This window comes from Labrus mixtus, chromosome 1 (assembly GCF_963584025.1).
Source record: "Labrus mixtus chromosome 1, fLabMix1.1, whole genome shotgun sequence".
Lineage (NCBI taxonomy): Eukaryota > Metazoa > Chordata > Actinopteri > Labriformes > Labridae > Labrus > Labrus mixtus.
Genome location: NC_083612.1, coordinates 23,344,980 through 23,364,076, shown reverse-complemented (window position 1 = coordinate 23,364,076; position 19,097 = coordinate 23,344,980). Strand labels below are relative to the sequence as shown.

Sequence of the window (19,097 nt, the reverse complement as noted above, 5' to 3'; positions counted from 1 at the left end):
TTTCAGCTCAGCTGATTCTGAGAAAGAGAGCAAGGAAAAGTCTGAGAGCAGGACAGAGAGAGCAACACAAGCCAAGTGTTTGAAGTGGATCACTGTAGGCCAAACATCAGAGGAGGACAAGACTGCAAACATGTCACACTGCAGCCTGCTTGTATTCAACAACAGATGTTTGATCTCACCATCCCTTCTAATAGTTCCCCATCCAGGTTGGCCTGACCCAGTGAATTAATAATATACATCCTTTAAACCTTTACTCATAAAGCATGTGTTTACTAGCATAGTCCTTGTTATTTGCTACCTCCAGTTTTCAGCTGCCTCCTGTCTCCTATAGCGGGGGTTTAGTGGTTTGCCTTAGGACATTGCACCCTCACTTATTCCCCCCCCCCCCAACAAAAAAAATTTGCAATCTCCAATCACCAGCCCCCTCCCCCTACCACAGGCAACCTGAACTGTAACGAAGTGACTACAAATAGCAGATGCTCAGATGCTTTTAAGTGTGTAATCCCCAACTATAGCAGTCCATATATTCTCCCCGTGCAGCAGCATTGCTGGGGATTTGCGTCAAAGCTATGGGTTAAAAGTTTTAATATTATTTGGGTAATATCATGGCAAGCCTCGCCTCCCCTCCTTCATGTGTTGGATGCGTACTGGATAGAGATTTTGCAATTCAGAGCATGATGACACATTGGCACCAAACAACCTCTGCCTTCTCTGAAGGGATGGCGGTGTGAGGGCAAAACCAACAATTATAGATATGAGGCTGAAAAATTAGGTGAGCAATGGACAAATGGGACAAGATGTGGTGGGCCGAAGCTCCACTGTCCATGTTGTCCTGCTGCTCACAGAGATTAATGATAGAATACTGAATAGTTCTGTGTTGTAGCAGGTACTGGCAATAAAACATGAGGTCATCATGAGACTCTGGCAACGGCTTTTGGAATCTAATGGCAAGCCAGATGTGTTTTTAAAGTCATTTTGACTTCTTCGAACAAAATTTCCCTCTGCATAGGGATATTGTCATTTTTGGAACATCCTTAATTTCTACCTTTCGGTTGTTTTTTTAGAGATTGTCCTATACAAGTATTTCTTTTCCAAATCTGATTGGTCTATATGAGATTTTGTGAAAGTGAAATATAAATACAAATTCATATAACAAAAAGTGATTTTCTTTTCTTTTAAATGGAAAACAATTTTTTTGATTGAGTTGCATAAAACAGATTGCAGATTACTTAACACGTCAATAATCACCTAACAATTTCAGTCTTCTTCTGTCTGTTTTTCACCCTCCTGTTTTATAATGTCCTGTTCTTTTTTCAGTCCTGCAACAAAACATAATTTCTTCACCGTTACAGCACTCATACTAATTCTGAATCAAACATTTCCATTAACCGAGTTAATTAACTCGTGACTATTATGTGAATCCATATCCCACTCTGTACTCGGACCCCTCTCTTGTCAGTTTTTGTGTCAGGACACATTTGTAATACACAGAATTAAACATAGCCATTCTGTTTTAATGAACCACTTGTTGGCTGAGCATTGATTGTGCAGACATTAAGCCTGTGCTCAGATAAGATAACACAGAACATTCTCTAATCTAGCTCTGTCCTACTTCACACTTGACCAGATGGAGATTTTTTTTTTTATCGCTGCAAGAAGAGAGAGAGAAAAAAAAATCTCTTTAAAAATTAATACATTATTTACACCCACCAACGGCTTACTGCCCAGTGTAAATCAAGTCCACAGCAGGCTCTGCTGAGTCCCACTTAATGACTTCTAAAACATATGCTTTTTTAATCTTTCCCTTCTTTTTTGATTGCCCCATTGCTGCTCTGGGCTTTTTTTTTGGTGCACTTTATTAAACCATCAGGCGCACACACATACACACACACACACACACACACACACACTGTCATTTCCACAGTGATGAGTACAGAGCAGATCCTCCGCTGTCCTGATAAAATCTGAGCAAGGAGACACAGTCAACATCCTCTTTCTTTATTCTTCCCTCCTTACCTCCTTAGTACAATTCTAGAAGTGTAGCAGAGACTGGGTGGTGGGGGTTGGGGTGCTGTAAGCCAGCAGGGCAGCTGCCTTCTTTATCAACACCGGTCGGATAAAGTCAGCCAATGAGGCCATTGTTGGGAAGTTAACTGTTCTTACAAGCACCTTAAAGAGTGTGTGGTGGGCAGCGCTGGGAGATTACCACCTGAGATTTATTAAAATGGTCAGTGATAAAAAAGAACAATGGGGCTTTAGCGGGCTGGGTAAGTGTGTCTAATTCAACACAGGAACAGGGGCTCCACATCTCCAAACAGAGGGCTCTGTGGATGAAAGCCCTGACCACTTTAACATCAATTAGCAAACAGGCTCACTGGATGGATTGTCTCTGAGACACAAAAACAAAACCTGTTTGATTTGGGACAGTGCTGACTGATACGTTTCCAGGCTATTGTCCAGGTGACAGCCCGGTGGAGAGGAGAGAGGTTGATTTTGGATAAATTAAACCAACTGAAGGTTAAGAATGATGCTGTATCTGAATAATCCTGCAGATAGAAAGAAGAAAACAATCGTTTAAATATGAATATTTACCGTTAAATGCATATCATGTGTTTTCTTTCTCAACATAGATCAACCGCAGACCATAAAGTGAATGTGCTTCATGTATGTCGCTGTTTTTGCATGCTGAGCTCCTCCTTTGCTTAATAAATATTTTGAGATTAAAAGCAGTGATCCTACAGATGTTCAGGCAGACATGCACGGCAAGCGTATGTTTTTCGTGTTAAGAGGATGCGTTTAATTCAACTGGAGAATAATTATTGAAAATGCTCTGCTGCAATCCTAATCTGGAGTCCAATCAAAGCACAAGTCTTAGTCAGATTAAATTTATCCCCTCACATTTCCATCTGCTTCAAGACATCTCAGAAGAAATACACATTTTCTTTGGAGGAGAAAACAACAGAATTAAGTGTTGGCCGGGAGCAGTCTTAGCGTCAGTGTTTACCAAATCAGTATGGATTAAAGAGAGGGCCCTCCTTCTGGCACAGGAGCAAGTCTGTACAAAAGGACAGAGCAGCTCGGCATTCCTAAAGGCCCCTGACCCACACACACATGCACACAATCCCACATTACCAAGTGTATGACTTTATGTGCAATCAGCTTGTATATTGGTTGGATGCATTCTTAAATCCGCAGCAGCAAATTTAGGCTTCAAATTGGCCAAGGGATTAATCAGTGGGACGTTGAAAAGCATGACATCATCATACAGATTCAGGGTCAGCTGGAAAGTTTTGTCAGAGATTATCTGTCACCTATCACCTTCTTCACCCTGTTGTTGTTTTTACAAGACTGACATTTATGAGGCTTTCCTGTTTGTGAAACACAGAGCTCAGAGCAGGACAGGTCTGATCTGAGCTTTAATCCTGCTGCTGCAATAAATCCTGTTTGTCAGGCGAACGTCTGGCTAGTTAGCATTTAACCCCTGACTGTGGTCTCGTCACCTGTGGTTAAATACTGGGGTTGTGCCTTTAATAGGAGGATGGTTCAGACTTGAAGAGGGCTTTAGAGAGGAAAATGAAAGCCTCGTCAGAACATTTTTACAACCAAAATTTTGCTGCAACATTTTTAATTTCCAAATAAAAGTCAAAATATTTGATTTACCCACAAGTGCAAAGTAAACCAAGCTAAGTTATGAATTCAGCTTTGTTTCAGTTTTTTTTTTTTTTGTGTTATATTGAAGAAAACAACAAAGAGCAGTTCAAAGGGAGGCTCATTAGGAATAGTTGTAGTATAATAGCTCCACTAAGAAGGCCTTGAATTCAAATCAGTTTTATGAATGAACTATCATCCATCATGACCTGGCTCCAAAAGACAAACTGGTCCTGGTTGCATCAGCACTACTACTCAAACCTTCCCATGTGTAACCCCGGCTAACTGGCCTGCTAAAACATTTCACCAACTAGCCTCTAAAAGTTTTCATTATATCAAGCCATTTTCAAATAAGCATTCCTGAAAACATCCAGATCATTTCAGGAGGGCTGCTCCTGATATTCTCCGGACCCTTGCTGTTCACACATGCACCTCACAGTGGAAGCCTATCCCTACTGAAAGGTGAGGGGTCTCCTGAGGGAGGAAGTGGCGTAAAAGAGAAATGATGCAGAATTAGCAACAGAGTCTGCAATACAATGCTCTAATGAAAATATTTGTCTTTATATCAATGCTACGTGTAATAATAATGCAGCAGTTTAATTACGTGCAAGGAGATCTTCGCAGTCGCTTACATACAGACAATGCACTGACTAGTCACAGGAAACTAAAGACTTGATAAAGATTTGCTTTGGCTTTTTTTCCTTAAAAAACACATGAACATATGGACTCTGGAGTCTACCTTTTCATGGTAACTTGCACACAAACACATGTCAGTAGATACTGCATGGATCCCTCAAATCACATTGTAAATGATGGTCAAATTATATGTCACACCTGATATGCTAAGTACCACAAAGTGTTTTGAGTCCTCTGAGCAGAATGTGTCAGGGCTGTCAGTTCACTTTGAGGATGACAGGAGATGACAGCAGGTCACTATAACCTCTTCCTCTCAGACATGGCCTGGGCAGCAAACATGTCAGCCAGTGGCATTTAGAGTATGATGATACAGTTACACATGTTCACATGTGTCCGAGGGAATTAAGACGTATGTGACACTGTTGTCTTTCTTCGGCGGATGCCATACTAGGCCTCTAAGAATTATGGCCCTGTCTGTTCACAGTTTGCTGCATTTCACACTTTGGATTATTTCATTACTCACTTTGTGTGTCACGCTGATACATCCTTATATATCAACCAATGGCTCCTCACCCCTGAAATAACTCAGTTTCGTGTAGCTTGCTTTAGTGCCTCGTTTTAATGACCTTGACCAATTGAATATGTTCTGTTGGCAACTGTCTTGCTCCTAGTACACTGGGCCATTGTCATCAAGGAGAAACAACTTGAAGAGGGTTCCCTGAAATCTACCGTGTTTTACAATCCTTAAAATGTCTCTTGTGACTCCATCATTTGGCTGTGTACTAGGTTAAACTAAAACTTGCTTGCGTCACCTTCTCTATGTCCGTATTCATGAACTATATTATTGTGTTTACATATATTGTTGTAAAAGTTAACTATTAAATATTCAAAGCTGATGCAAATGTCCAAATTTAGCTGAATAAACAGAATTCAGATCCAAATTCTGTATTAAATTAAGTAACTCTTAACATACTACTATGAGTGTTTTGGACCTGTCCAGCTTATAAGGCCTCAAATTGCAGAAATCCTAACTAAACCCACACTCCAAAGAAACCTTTGGACTTCGGTGTCCACTGTCGCTTGAGCAGTCTGCATAACGCACAGTAGCACCATAAAATATGTCATTAACAGTATAATAACTCAATGATACAACACGATCCGACAAGATAAGATACACTGTTTTGTCCCCTTAGGGAAATGTGTCCTATTCTCAAGTGCTGCACACGTTTACCTGCATCCGCAGTAGTATTAATGAGTAAAAACCAAAAGCAAACCAAATTCCACATCTTATTTTCAATCAGAAATACAAGGCTAGCAGTAGACATCCTCAGCACACTGGCACCTTTAGAGGCCCCGGTATGCTTTTTTTAGAACGGCATATTAGATCTCAAATAGCATCGCAATGTTTCAGAATGTATTCAAATTCAGTTTATATGAATCTCATAATGGAACTGTTATAGACTCTGATTATGCAGCAGGGAGAAAGACCTCACTGATTAATTAAAGCGTACATAAAATGTAAAGAAAGTCACTTTTTACTGCACGTTATAGACTTTATGTCCGTTCATCTGAGCTTATGGATATAAATGTATAATATCAGACTAGCCAAAATTGAGTAGACATAAATAATAAAGTAAGGGCCAGTATTGGTTTGATATAAGCTTCACCTAATCTGTGAGCACACACACGAGTGTTTTGACATAAAGCAGGAGGCACAGATCATAAACGAGGGAGGAAGTATCATAATCTCTCATTACATCATTCATGGAGGTTATTGCAAAGACATAAACCACTGCTGCAGGAAATGACTTAACAACTGTCATAAAAGTCAGTTAAATACTTCCCCCCCCCCCCGACACAACCCTTTCATTTCCAATCAATACATGTTGAAACTATGAGAAGCTTTTTTTTCTCTCTTGCAGCATTTAAGATGTGTTTCTCCAAGTATGATTTTGGTGTCAGCATATACTTTTGTACCATATGCACAAATACACAAAGCTGCAATAAAACATTACCGTTTGATAAAGGCTTTTCCTCATTCAAACGATATTTGAAAAGATTTTCAAGAATGGCTTGTTCATGGTGCATTTTGCAGCACATTTCAACCTGCTCTCGACTGGTCCTCTTTGAAGATAAAAGACCTGTAAATCTGTGGACAACGGCATAGTGGATCAAACGCAATATGTGCGGTCAAGAATAGCAGAAGCTGTTCTGGCAAAGCTTTTTATCCACATCTCAAGGAACTCCTCAAATAATTGTCTACTGACTGCAGGTTTTTAAACTTGAATTTCCCATGATTCTTTCCCGTCCTGTGCTGACCCTCCGAGTGCTCGTCTGAGGTCATGTTTTTGGAGATGTGCCTTACTTTGAGAGTTACCTAAAGCCATTTTATCAACTTAAACAGACTTGGCGGACCTCCCTCGCGGTTGTGTCCCAATTATCTCCTTGTGAATCTTCCAGCAGGTATCCAAATGTCAAGCTTCTTCCGTGTTACTTCTTCCACAACTTCTCTGCGGAGTAGATTCAGTAATTAGTACCTGTGGGATGTGTCAGTGTGATCAGAGGGCGAGGGCTAAGCATGGCTCCAGTCCCTCATAACAGCTCTGTGGTTGCCTTGTACAGACAGGGATTTTTGTTCGATAGAGCCCCTAATCAAACGCTACAACAGTGTCAGCGGTGTGCAGGTGTGGAGGCCGGGGCAGGTGGTGTATCGAGGTGGGTGTTAGTGTTCTCACAGCCTTGAGAGTTGCATTCCCACAATTGCTAGGACAGACAGAAGAATAAGTTTTTCCAACTTTGAAAGTAGTTCTGCTGCAGGGACGGGACTGTGATGTGAATGGAAATGCATTTCTCGTTCCATAACGGAAACACTTCAGAAGAGCCTAAATGTCTTTAGCACCATTTTTTGTCATCACTTTTCACCTTGCACCTCAGTGTGACACTTTACGTTGTATACATGTGAGATCTTTTTTCATTCTTTACACATCTAGTTCCCGTTACTTAGCAACAATATTTCACTTTCATATCATCACTTCTCAAAATAACAAAGCTGTGCATCACTGCAGGAGAGCTTAAATATCTGCCATTACCACTCTATCGTGGTGCTTTGTTGCTGTTGGTTTCTTATGCTTTGTTATATTCTTATTCTTTATGCTCCTTCATGTGTGTCAAAGCACTTTGTATAACCATTGTTTATAAAAAAAAGTGCTATACAAATAAAGTAATTATTATTACTAATATTACTATATTTACATAAATGATGAGCCATTAGGAATGGCTATGAACACATTTGCCTTCCAATGTGGACATAGGAACTAGTTCTATTCAAGTTTTAAAGAGGGTTAATATGGAAGTTTAATCTCTTGTTAACTAAAGCAACTTAAGCTTATCTAAACAACATAAAAAATGCTGATAGATGTTTTGTTATTTTTTTGACTAGGTCAGAAAATGTTTAAAAACACAAAAAGAACCAAGAAAGAGTAAAAAAAAACCTTTGTCCTTGGTTTAAAGACTTGGACTGGATCCAGACTGGATTTTGGTACACCACCTGAGAATTGTGGTCAATTTTAGCAGTGGATAAAACAATTTGTGTACTCATAAAAGGCCTTAATGTATCTTTTGACTAAACACTTAAATTTGCTTTCATTGTACCATGTATTAAGCTCTCGTAAATAAGAGAATAGGTAATAAAGTAACACGGGGGAAGCTGTGGGAAACCGACTGATGGGGCCGCTCAGCTTAGTGTCTCAGTTTGATATAAGAGCTGTTCTATGCAAAAGCACTCCCTACTCGTTTTTTTCCCCCTCTCCACCCCCTTTGTCACTTAAAGAATGCTTGGCGCCTGTGGATTAATTAAAGCCTAAACATTAAATATTGATTGATGCATTATCAGTGGCTCACAGTCGCCTCCTCTCAGATTGATTTCAACTGTGATTTATTGTCATATTTGCAGAGTCATTTCACTTGATAACAAAGAGAAATTGCTTGCAACCTCGGTACCCCCACCATTAGCCCCCCACATTGACACGCTCCCTGGTACTTAGTTCCGTCCCATCCTCCCCCTCTTTTCTCTCTTGTTTTCTGCTGTCTCTTTTTATTCTTCTCTAACTGACTTTTCCTCCTTAATCTTCACTGTCATCCACATGCCTTTAAACAATAAGTCTGCGCTGCCATTTCAGAGCTGTTTGAAATGTGATGCGGATGCACGAAATTGCTTTTGCCCTATACCAAATAAAAATTAGAAAATGTTAAATCATTCCTGACACCAGACATGGAGAGTTCTGTTAAAAAAAAAATCAGTTATTTATACATTTTTAGTTCTGGACATGTCACATTATCTTTCACATTGTTAGTAAGATTTATTAGGTGTATCTCTAAATTTAGTTTGATTGTGTGAAATCAAATAATATATGTAATTCAGAAGACACATTTTGTCATTTTGATCAAAAACAAAAACTAGAAACGAGCATTTAAAACAGGAAATAAAATTTGACAGGTTTGCACTCCAGTTGTCTTGCCATTTTCATGTGTCAAAGATAATTTACAGTTCTTCCCCTCAGCCGTCAAACTGTGAACTCTATTAATTTGTTGAGGGGGAAGACTGATTTATAGGCTTATGAGCCTTGTATTCACATCATCATTTGTTAGTCAGATATATGCTGCCAACTCAAAGCATGATGGCATCATCCTATTTCTCAGCAGCACGTACACACAGTGTTTGAATATGCACAAAAGCACCAACAGAAAGGCATTTAACCCTGTATGCTATGTCATTTTATAGATACTTTGATACAATTGCAAATACCCCACATTGTAAATAAAACTCTAACCACATCTGTTTCTTTCATTGTGAAGCATGATGACATTTTGAATCAGATAATATAACTCTTTGCCTAACTACCTATCTCAGCACTCTCTCTGGTTTAATTACGATGCTATTCTTATACCAACATACAGTAAGGGGCACACATTACTGCACTCCCTTTCCCACTTATCTGCACAATGTCAAAACAGGAAAATGCTCTATGAACCAACACTTCATATTTTTAGAACTTCTACTTAAATCAACTCACTATTTCAGAGGTTCGAGACAAATTGAGTTTTCCTGAGTTCAATTGGATTTGTTGACATTGAATTATGAGATATGTCCTAATTTGTGTGTTTGTGTGTTTGTGCTTCTGTGCGTGTGTGAGACCTAACAATGCAGATCTTGTGGGTCTTAACTTGAAGCCAGTGTTGAGACGAGGGCAGAATGTAGTCTAGGTCTCACACGGTATTGTATTGCAGGCTAAATTGCATTATCACTCATGAGGAGACGATGTGGGAAACAACGTGTTCCCAAATCTGAACCCATGTGATGCGAGTATGGCTGAAACCACACAAACTGCACAGTCCATAATAGTCTCACTTTATACTGACTTAGTTTGAACAATTAGATTTCAGACTTATTATTTTGCTGTGCTGCAGAATAACACCTCAATGAACACAGAATGAATCCAGCTCTTGTTTTGTTGTTTTGTTTTGTTCTTTGGTATAAATAATCATTTTGGACATTTATTCACATGTATTGAGTTTTCATGGGAAGATACATTTGAATTCTCATTTTATTTGTATGGGAATTTCAGCTCTCTGCATTAGCCAGACTCCCTCTATTCAGAACACACTGCTTAATCAAGATAGCCCCTCTATGTTTGACATCCATAATCAGTACGCAGGAAGGGGAATTATTCAATTAACCCTAATTAACATTGTAATATTTTACAACGTGCTTAAAGAGCTTGGACTGTTCCAGAGTATGTTCACGCACACTTTACATGCTCATTTATTGTCTGAGCAGTTAATTAAGGCTAAATTTGCTAATTGTTCATTTGTATTTTTCCTATTTGCCTGTCATGATGAATCACCGCGCAGTAATTCATCTCATCGGATGTACTTCATCTCTGTCGGATAGGAGCTTGTGGTGTGGCGGAAGATGAAATGTTCATTGTTAGCATCATCTGTCACACTGTGGGAGGAGAGTGATGACACAGCTGTGCTTTGCTTGAGCTTTTTACGGTACTAGACCTCTTAACAATACTGTCTGCTGCAACTAAATAGTTTTGAGATTAATATTCAAAAGTACTTCATATCTGGTTGAACTGTCAATATACGGTAGCGACTCCAGCTTTGTGTGCTTAGCTAATAGTTTCAGCTGTTAATCCTTTGTATAGCTAATTCTTTCAATTCTTTATCAGTTAGCCTACATTTAACTCATTGTTTCATCTGTTTGTCCTTCATACCTAGCTAGTTCAGCTGTAGGATATAAGTACAAGTGACCCTTAACTGTACCAGTTAGCCTATGTTAAGCTACCTTTTTTTATTCCTTACATTAAGCTAACTATTAAACTCTTTATCTATTAAGTTAGTTTGATATTTTACCAATGTATTAATAAATCTGCTAAATGCTACGTTTACACGAGCTAACCATCACTTTTAAGTTAACTACGAAGTTCTTAGGCTATACATAACTTAGAGCTAGCTTTTTTTATAACAACTTGCTTTGAGGTTACTATTGTAGATGTTATTAATGACTTCACACATATAGCCTACATATAGATACATATTTGACTTTTTATTTCTTTTTTTTAAACTGGATTTAGATAGTAGGCCTACACTCTTGGTTGTATAATTTGGTCAATGCCTTCTGAAGGCATTTGACAGACACTGGTTGGTATATTCATTTAGTTGCATGAGTTTCCAGAGGTTTTTCAACAGTATGATGTTATCATGATATCCTGCCATGACACTGAGAAAACCAAGCATCTGTTAGTAGCCTTTATTGTTTGAGGTCTCCAGTTAGGTAAACAAATCCCAGCACCTTCTCTATTCTATGGTGAAGCAGGTCAATATGTTCTCATCTCTCTCTCTCTCTCTCTCTCTCTCTCTTTCTCTCTCTCTCTCTCTCTCTCTCTCTCGTATCTGCAGTCTCACCCTGCTGCATGTATTGGCTTTGGCCTCCACCAATCGTCTTATCGATCCCAAATGAAACACTGAACTCATCAATACGGTCTTAATGCGAGTTTGTTGTTCAATCACTTGCCATTTAAATCACCCAACTCTGTCCCGCAAGCCATCCGTTTTCTGTCATATGCAGCTCGTCTCACCAATTTGCTTTGTCATTTTGGGAGGAGTGTGCAATTATCATAAATATCTCCCAGTGCTCACTTTGTCAACCCCAGTGTGATCATGCCTGTGAGACTTCAGGAGTCTTTTGTATCTCCTTTGTTACCCTTTTTCCCATTGAAAATAGGTGCTTTACTCTTACCACCAATACTTACGATCGCCTATTCTTACATCTTAAATGAGGTTTCATGAATGTCACAAATAAAGTCAAAGTGCAACCCCATTGATTAGGCTGGTAATTAAGATGTAAATGTGGTTGTGGGCTGGTGAGCGATCACACCTGCGATAATAGCAGTGCTGTTAACATCACCAGGGGTCTGACTGCCATGCTATGCGCTGCCTTATCAATGTTTGGAGTGATCTTTTCTTTAAGTATAGGCTCCACTCCTAATTCATGCTGTTTGCTAGCACTGTGCTGTCACAGGAAGATACTGGGCTGCACTGTAATGACAATTTTCTCCAGTGGGTGCAAGTCAATCAGTGAGAGGTGGCTCTTGTGTTAGCCACCTGGTTAAACAAAGGATCATTGGGAGACATTACAGTCCAAATGAGAATTACGTTAACTGCCAAGTGCAATGAATGTGGAGGAATTTGTCATGGTGACATATTCACAACTCACATTGACAGAACAATTCTGACACACAAGGCCACCAGGACCTCCAAGGGAGAAACACAAGAAATTCTAAATTAGATTGGGTCTATATGAAGGTGATGTGGTGGCCTGAATTAGATTTATTGGGCCAAGTCCTGTAAAAAAAAACGTTTTTCACTTGGAAAAATTCCCTTGCAAGAAAGTTTATGCGGCCATTAAGTTCTACAGACAGCTATACATTTGCACCATTGTTGAAGCAGACAACCATTCAATGATACTCTCATATAATCCATCCATTTTTGTGCAGAGAGCAGATGCGAGTGTGGTGTGAATTTAGTTAGACCATGTGCAGCCGCTGGCAGTCTTCAGGGTCTGGGCACTCACATGTTGATGTTACCAGTTTAGCTCCAGTGCCAGGTAGAGAATAAATGACATGGGGCAAGGTGGCACATCCTCAGAGATGTCCCTCCCTGCATGTTTACTCTCATCGGGGCCACACTTGGCTGTGAGCGGGGTGGGGTGGGGGTGGGGGGGACTGGGAAAACAGCCATCTTGTGAGAGCCAAGACTCTTACTGTGAATATTAAAGAGAGACAGAGAAGGGGAGAGAGAGAGAGAGAGAGAGAGAGAGAGAGAGAGAGAGAGAGAGAGAGAAAACCAGCTATCTGGACAAAACAACGCAGGGTTTGGAGAGCCCGGAGCACATAATAAGCACAGCTCTTTCACTGCATACCCTGGGCACTCTGGAAAAGTGGGGAGGCCGCTGAATGGGAAAGGAAGTAATAAAAAATGCAAACTTCTTTGAAAAGTGTCCTGTGTGTGTGCGCGCGCATGTTCGTGTGTCACAGTGTGTTTGTGAGTCCATATGCATGCATTTGGGTGTTGTTTGCAGCTGCCTGTCTGAATGATTTTTACATATAGCCTACCTGTAGGAGAGTTTTGGAATGAGATTCAGCTTTTTGACGCTTAAATCCCTGAGACCGAAATATTTTTAAACTCATGCAAGCAGAGATGAGAAGCTGGATTACACGGGCCTTGTAAAAAAGGTAAGGAGATCCGTGCTGTGTCCCCTCGCCAGACATTTTGATTTGAGTTTCAAATGCAGCGATTCACCAGAAAACATGAGCCAAGAGGTAGGAAGCAAAGTAAAAAGGACAGTGTAGTTCGATGGATGTCCAATTGCCACTTTGTCTGACCTGCAACCTTAATGAGACGAGAAAGAAACCTTTTGATTTGTCCATACCGCATACAAACACATGCAAGTACTGCATTATTGTTAATCACTGCCCTTTATTTTTTAATCTCATATGTAATGATAAATGGATTTTCTTAAATTACACATTGCTCTGATGTCAATTAGACCTCTATAAATGTTTGCTTTTCTTTGCCATTTTTGCAAATACTCCAATAATAATGCACTTTTTCTTTCAAAGGGGTCAGGAGGTAAGAAAGTAGAAATACGTGCTAGAGAGTTTAAGTTGTGCAGAGAAAAGAAAGCAGGCGAGACACATGGAAAAAGAAAGCGAACAGAGGAAGTGGTGGCAGTGCTGTAACTTCAGTGAGTTTACCCCCTGAGGTAGTCTTTTCGCTAGTGATCAGGGATCTGACTCCGCTGACGTCCTGTATCCAACTCGACTTCTACAAGTGGGGTAAATAAAGAGTGACAAGCCCCACCTCACCCCCTCTTTCACCTCCAGGCAGCTTTCACCCCACTTCTCCTGTCCAGTGCAGACATGGTGTGCAACAATACAGCTCTAGCGCTAACATTTCACCTCTATTCTCTGACTTCTTTTTAAACGGTGCAAACATTTTTTATCCTTTGTATCCTCTGTTTTATCTTGTGGCCTTATCAAAGCCATGACACTGACACACACACACACACACACACCCATACACACACACACACACACACACACACACACACACACACACACACACACACACTGCACATAAGTCTTTCTCTCGTGTGGTCACAGGGAGCCAAAGAACACATGCAAACACACAAGAAGACCTCACATTGAGACTGCAACAGTGTTTTTTTCTATAATTTTGCTTGTTTTGAACCACAGAAACCTCAGCATAGAGTCTAATGCGTGTTTGTGCTTGTTTTAAAGAGCAATTAAGTTTAGAAATGCGTCATATTTAGCACCCATTTCTTTATTTGGAATATGGAGACACATTAAAGAAGAAATGGGCCAAATAGACGTTTTTTTTAGATGACTGTGGAAAACGTGGTCTGCCAAATAGAATTCCTCCTTTTGCACAGATTAATTATTACATTCTTGCATATATAAATAAAATGATATCAGAAAGAAAGGGAAAGACTTTGAGAACATTTTGATTTGATTTGATTTTCATGGGATAGTAAAACTTTTTTTTTTACTATTGTTTTTACCAATATAAAAACTGACATGAAATGCATCTTCCTTTGTCCTAAGTGTTACAGAATTCAAGAGCTGACTTCATCCATTTAAATACAACCACCAACCTGAGAGGTGATAACCTTTTTGGATACAGCCACCAGTAGCCCTTACAGGTGCCAGACGGAGGTACTGGGAGAGTTTAGGAGGCTCCACCCGGCCTCCTCTCCCTCTCCTCCTCTCTGCCTGCAGGCAGGTCAGGGACACGTTGGAGATCAATAGCTTGCGTTTGCCCACAGCAGCCCCATTTCTCAGCCGGGACACTGATGCTAACTATCAATAGTAATAAGAGCCTGTCTGAGACACAGTTAACTGCTGGCCAACGCAGCTGTCTGCCGGGGTGATAAACATCTTGTGCCCAGAGTTACTGTGAATAAAGCGCTTGATATGGTTAAACTTTGTGGCTGTCTTTACTGTAAGAACGTGTGTGTGTTGTTGTTGTTTTTTCTGCCTGACGTGGCTCATCTGCTCACTCCGTGGTTAGCTACACGCTGCTTAGTTGCGTGCTTACATTGCTCTCACAGTGTGATACAGAGATCACATGTGTATATTCTGTATGGTGTGTGTTTAAGAGCGTGTGAAGTAACGTAGGGTTGATTCCATGTGTAATTTTTAGTTTTGCTTCAAGGTTCTTAAAAATACATAAAGACTCAGCTTTCAGGGGTTGATGTGTGTGTAATTTCTTCAAGATGTTTGGAGTGCGTGGTTCCTCTGTAACCTCCTCGCTCAGTGATTTGTGTCGATGTAATCCGGCTCCGTTCTGCGAAACATCTAACGAGCTAAGCATCTCTCTTCATCCAAATATCATTCGTCAATGTCATATGAAAGCACAATGTGTTTTTCGGAGAATGCGACCGAGCTAAAATAGGCATCTCGGTGGTTGTCCGATACCATGGTGTTTGTCGTTAATGCAACTCAAGCGAGCATGTGTAATCACATACAATCAAGTGAATTTGTATCAAACCAATTGAACAATTTCATGATTGCTTTTTCATGAATGGTCAGAAATAAAGGTTAATGAGGAACAGAAACAAAAGTATAACTTCCAGAATTGAAACTTTACTTCAGTAAGCGTGCAAGCTATAAGATTAGGCTGGCAGTTTTCATATTTCAAAATATCAAAATACTGACACAAATAAAATATCTTTAGTAGTTTCAAATGTAACCTTTTTACCGTTAAGAAAAAGTTAAGCTTGAATTTGATTAATGTTATTTATGCAAAGTGTTGATACCATAATGACAGTAATATTTTAAAGGAATAATTGTTTTACATATTTTCTAAATGTTTTACTTTGGTATACAACAGAATAAGGGGAATTTTTATTTTAATGTCCTAAGTTGTATTACTATTCATTGAATGTACTTTTTTAGTCAAAAGTGAAAATGCACCAGTGTTTTCAAACTATACGACAATGTGTAGCTTGTGGTTTCCAGTTACACCAGCCACTACAGGATGGATAGTCTGTCTCACTAATATCTTGGAGGACGACACGCTCAGGCAGGAACACTTTGGCGCACATCTCTGAACACTTGTACACTTGTAACTGTGCAGCTAGCTGATACACAAAGGATTGTAGAGTGTGTGTGTGTGTGTGTGTGTGTGTGTGTGTGTGTGTGTGTGTGTCACTGATGACTGCACCAGTAGGACATGTAGACTCACACACACACAGTGCGGACATGGTGTGTGTGACGGGACGGCGACCTCTCACACCTCTGTGACACTTCTGAATGTTTGCTTGTTTTCCCTCAAACACGTCGGTTTGAAAGGGGGGGGGGGGGGGGGGTGTCTGTAACTGCAGCTGAGATAATGTAAAAACAAACACGGCCCATTGATATGGGCTGATGCTGCAGGAAGTTGTCAGGGGGGAGACGATCAGTGGGACAAGTGGTGGCAGTGCTGCTGGAGGACAATAGAAAGGATTTGATCTCTTAATTAATGGAGGCCATTCTCTGCAGCTGGAGGTACTGAATTTTAATGCAGGCAATTTTTCAAAGGGCTTTCTTGAGGGGCAAAACAGCTCTAAATGCCACTTTGTGTTCATCTGGAAGACAAAGTAATTTCACTTCATACCTAAAATATTGATAGTTTCTGTTACAGCTGATACTTTCCTGTACAAACTGGATTAATTTGATAATTGAAACATCATTCCTATAAAAGGATATATTCCTATATGAGGAATAAAGGGTAAAAAATATAGTTATTCATTGAAAATAGTTTCATACTTAGTTTGATTGTTTTCATGTGATTTCCATTTTACTGTAAATCAGTAAAGTTATTCAGCTTAAAGAAAGCTGCATACAGAGTCATACAGTGGACAGTGTGTGGGACTTAAGAAAATGGGCCTATTTCTTTATTTCTTTGAGCATGAGGCCAGCTTACAACAATCCCTTTAATCAAGCTCCTAATCCTTTTGCAAGACGTCAGCATGCCATGAATAAGGCCATGCACTTCTTGATATTTGTGTTGGGAGCAATGGAGGTCAAATGCTTCAGCATACTGTTCATCTGGAATAAGGCTCAACATAGCAAGAACATACTTTTATATGTCTTAAAAAAAGATAGGTGTGATGTTATTGAATAACTGCTGACATGATTTGACTGATTTCATAAAATGTGTTGCTTGTTTTGTTTTTATGACCTTGCTTTTGAGTTAGCAATTATCATCAAAGAGCCTTGAATCTTTATGGCATATTTAATCAAAAAATTATGGTTAATGATGAAAAGTATCAATTCAATTCAAACAGCATTCTTGTGAGCAGATGCAAAAGTCTTCTGTTAGTGTTAACATTGGGAGACTATACATCCTTATGAACCCTAAACCCTCGTAAGTTTGCCCGTTTTCTAGTCTTGCCATCCGGGCAAGTAACACACACACACACACACACACACACACACACACACACACACACACACACACACACACACACACACACACACACGCAGCTGACCCAGATGAAGGCCTGATCCAGCTAGTTGTAATTCTTTAGGCATCGCGTCGAGCAGTGAGCAGGAGCGTGAATAGAAACCCACCACGTGTTGAATGCGGTGTCACACAGAAAAGGGTCTTTCTGCTCACAAATACACTGTGTGAGGATCACTAACAGCGCGGCTTTGGGAGATTCCCCGCCTGGACTATCACATTATGCGCTTAAACGCGCAGTGTTTCTCAGCTATATGATCAATCATGGGATGTCAGTGATAATAGTGAGTGATGGCACTCAGGCCAGACCCTCTGTGATATGCTGCGCACAGCATCGATTGCGTGTAAAAGAGTAATGCGTGCTTTTTATGCGCCAAAGGCTTCTGTCATTTCCCCCCTGCAGAAAACCATGTCAATCTTTTTCATACTGGAAAAAATAAACTGACAGGACATTAAGAATGCACGTGTGCAATTTTTTAATATATATTTATTTTTTATTAATTAAAGAAAATATTTTTTATGAAAATATATTTTTTAATGCATGTCATTAGTGGGTTTTTTTTGCTTTGAATGTTACGTGGAGAATATTACTCTCTTTAACCCCTAATTGCCTCTCTATGAGAACAAAGCTGACCACAATATAAGACACTTAGTGTTGAATATTAAGAATAATAATTAGAATCAACAAGTTGTCCAGTCAGTTGAACTTTAATGTAGGGAAAAAATATATATTTATTTTTTAATCGTCAGTGTTGAAAACTTTTCCAGGTACTGGCATTGAGTTATGTGTATTGGGTCCCCAAACTGTGTCAGTGTGTGTCATTCAGCGCATGATTGTGAACACTGTATCCTCACCGTCCCGACTGAATCCCATTTAAAATGTCTCGCGCTCGGCTGGGCTGCAAATCACCCTGTTTACAATCTCACACCAACACTCACATCAATTAACTGGCCATTGATTTTCCCGCCCGGGACATTACAATATTGCGGACCCCTTTTTCCTCTCCCAGCAATTTCAAGTTTGGTGCACATAATTGCATGGGCTTTTTAATGGCACACACACAGACACACACACACACACACACACACACACACACACACACACACACACACACACACACACACACAAACACACACACGTTTCCCCTCTTAATGACCATTTGCTGTTTGATTTTGTTAGTCACAGCTTACTTTTCGATTCCGTTTGTCACATTTAAAGACAGATGAGGCAGATCTGTGTACAATGAAAAACACGAATATATTATTTTAATATTTGGCATAAAGCACTGATAAAGCTGTAGCCATCACAAGTATTTGATTTCCTCCCTGTTCTTCCCTTGCTCTTTCTTTTTTTTCATGAATAAGTAAATAGTAAGGCTAGTCGAAACTAAAAGATATCTGACACAAGAGAGGACCAGATCCATCTAGCCTGCAGCCGCTCTTTAAATATTCAGTGAAAAATAATGGCATCCGAGGCATCACCTATAGTAACATTATTATCTTCATTTCTCAAAATCAGCTCGACTGAGAGCTTCGTTTATCTTTTTCACCTAATAAATCTACTCGACTCAGCGCGCGAGTGAAGCTCCTGTGGGACCTCTTGCCCTCCTAAAACATCCCCACTGGATGCGCACTCCTGTTAGTGCATTATTTAAGGCGACATAATAATAATAATAATAATAATAATAATAATAATGATAATGATAATAATAATAATAATA

The 19,097-nt window shown here is 39.8% G+C and overlaps 1 protein-coding gene across 1 annotated transcript in view; it reads right to left on the bottom strand.

Moving 5' to 3' along the window:
- Positions 1-19,097, bottom strand: part of adcy7 (adenylate cyclase 7) — a 570,666-nt gene that overhangs the window by 267,442 nt on the left and 284,127 nt on the right. The window lies entirely within an intron of this gene.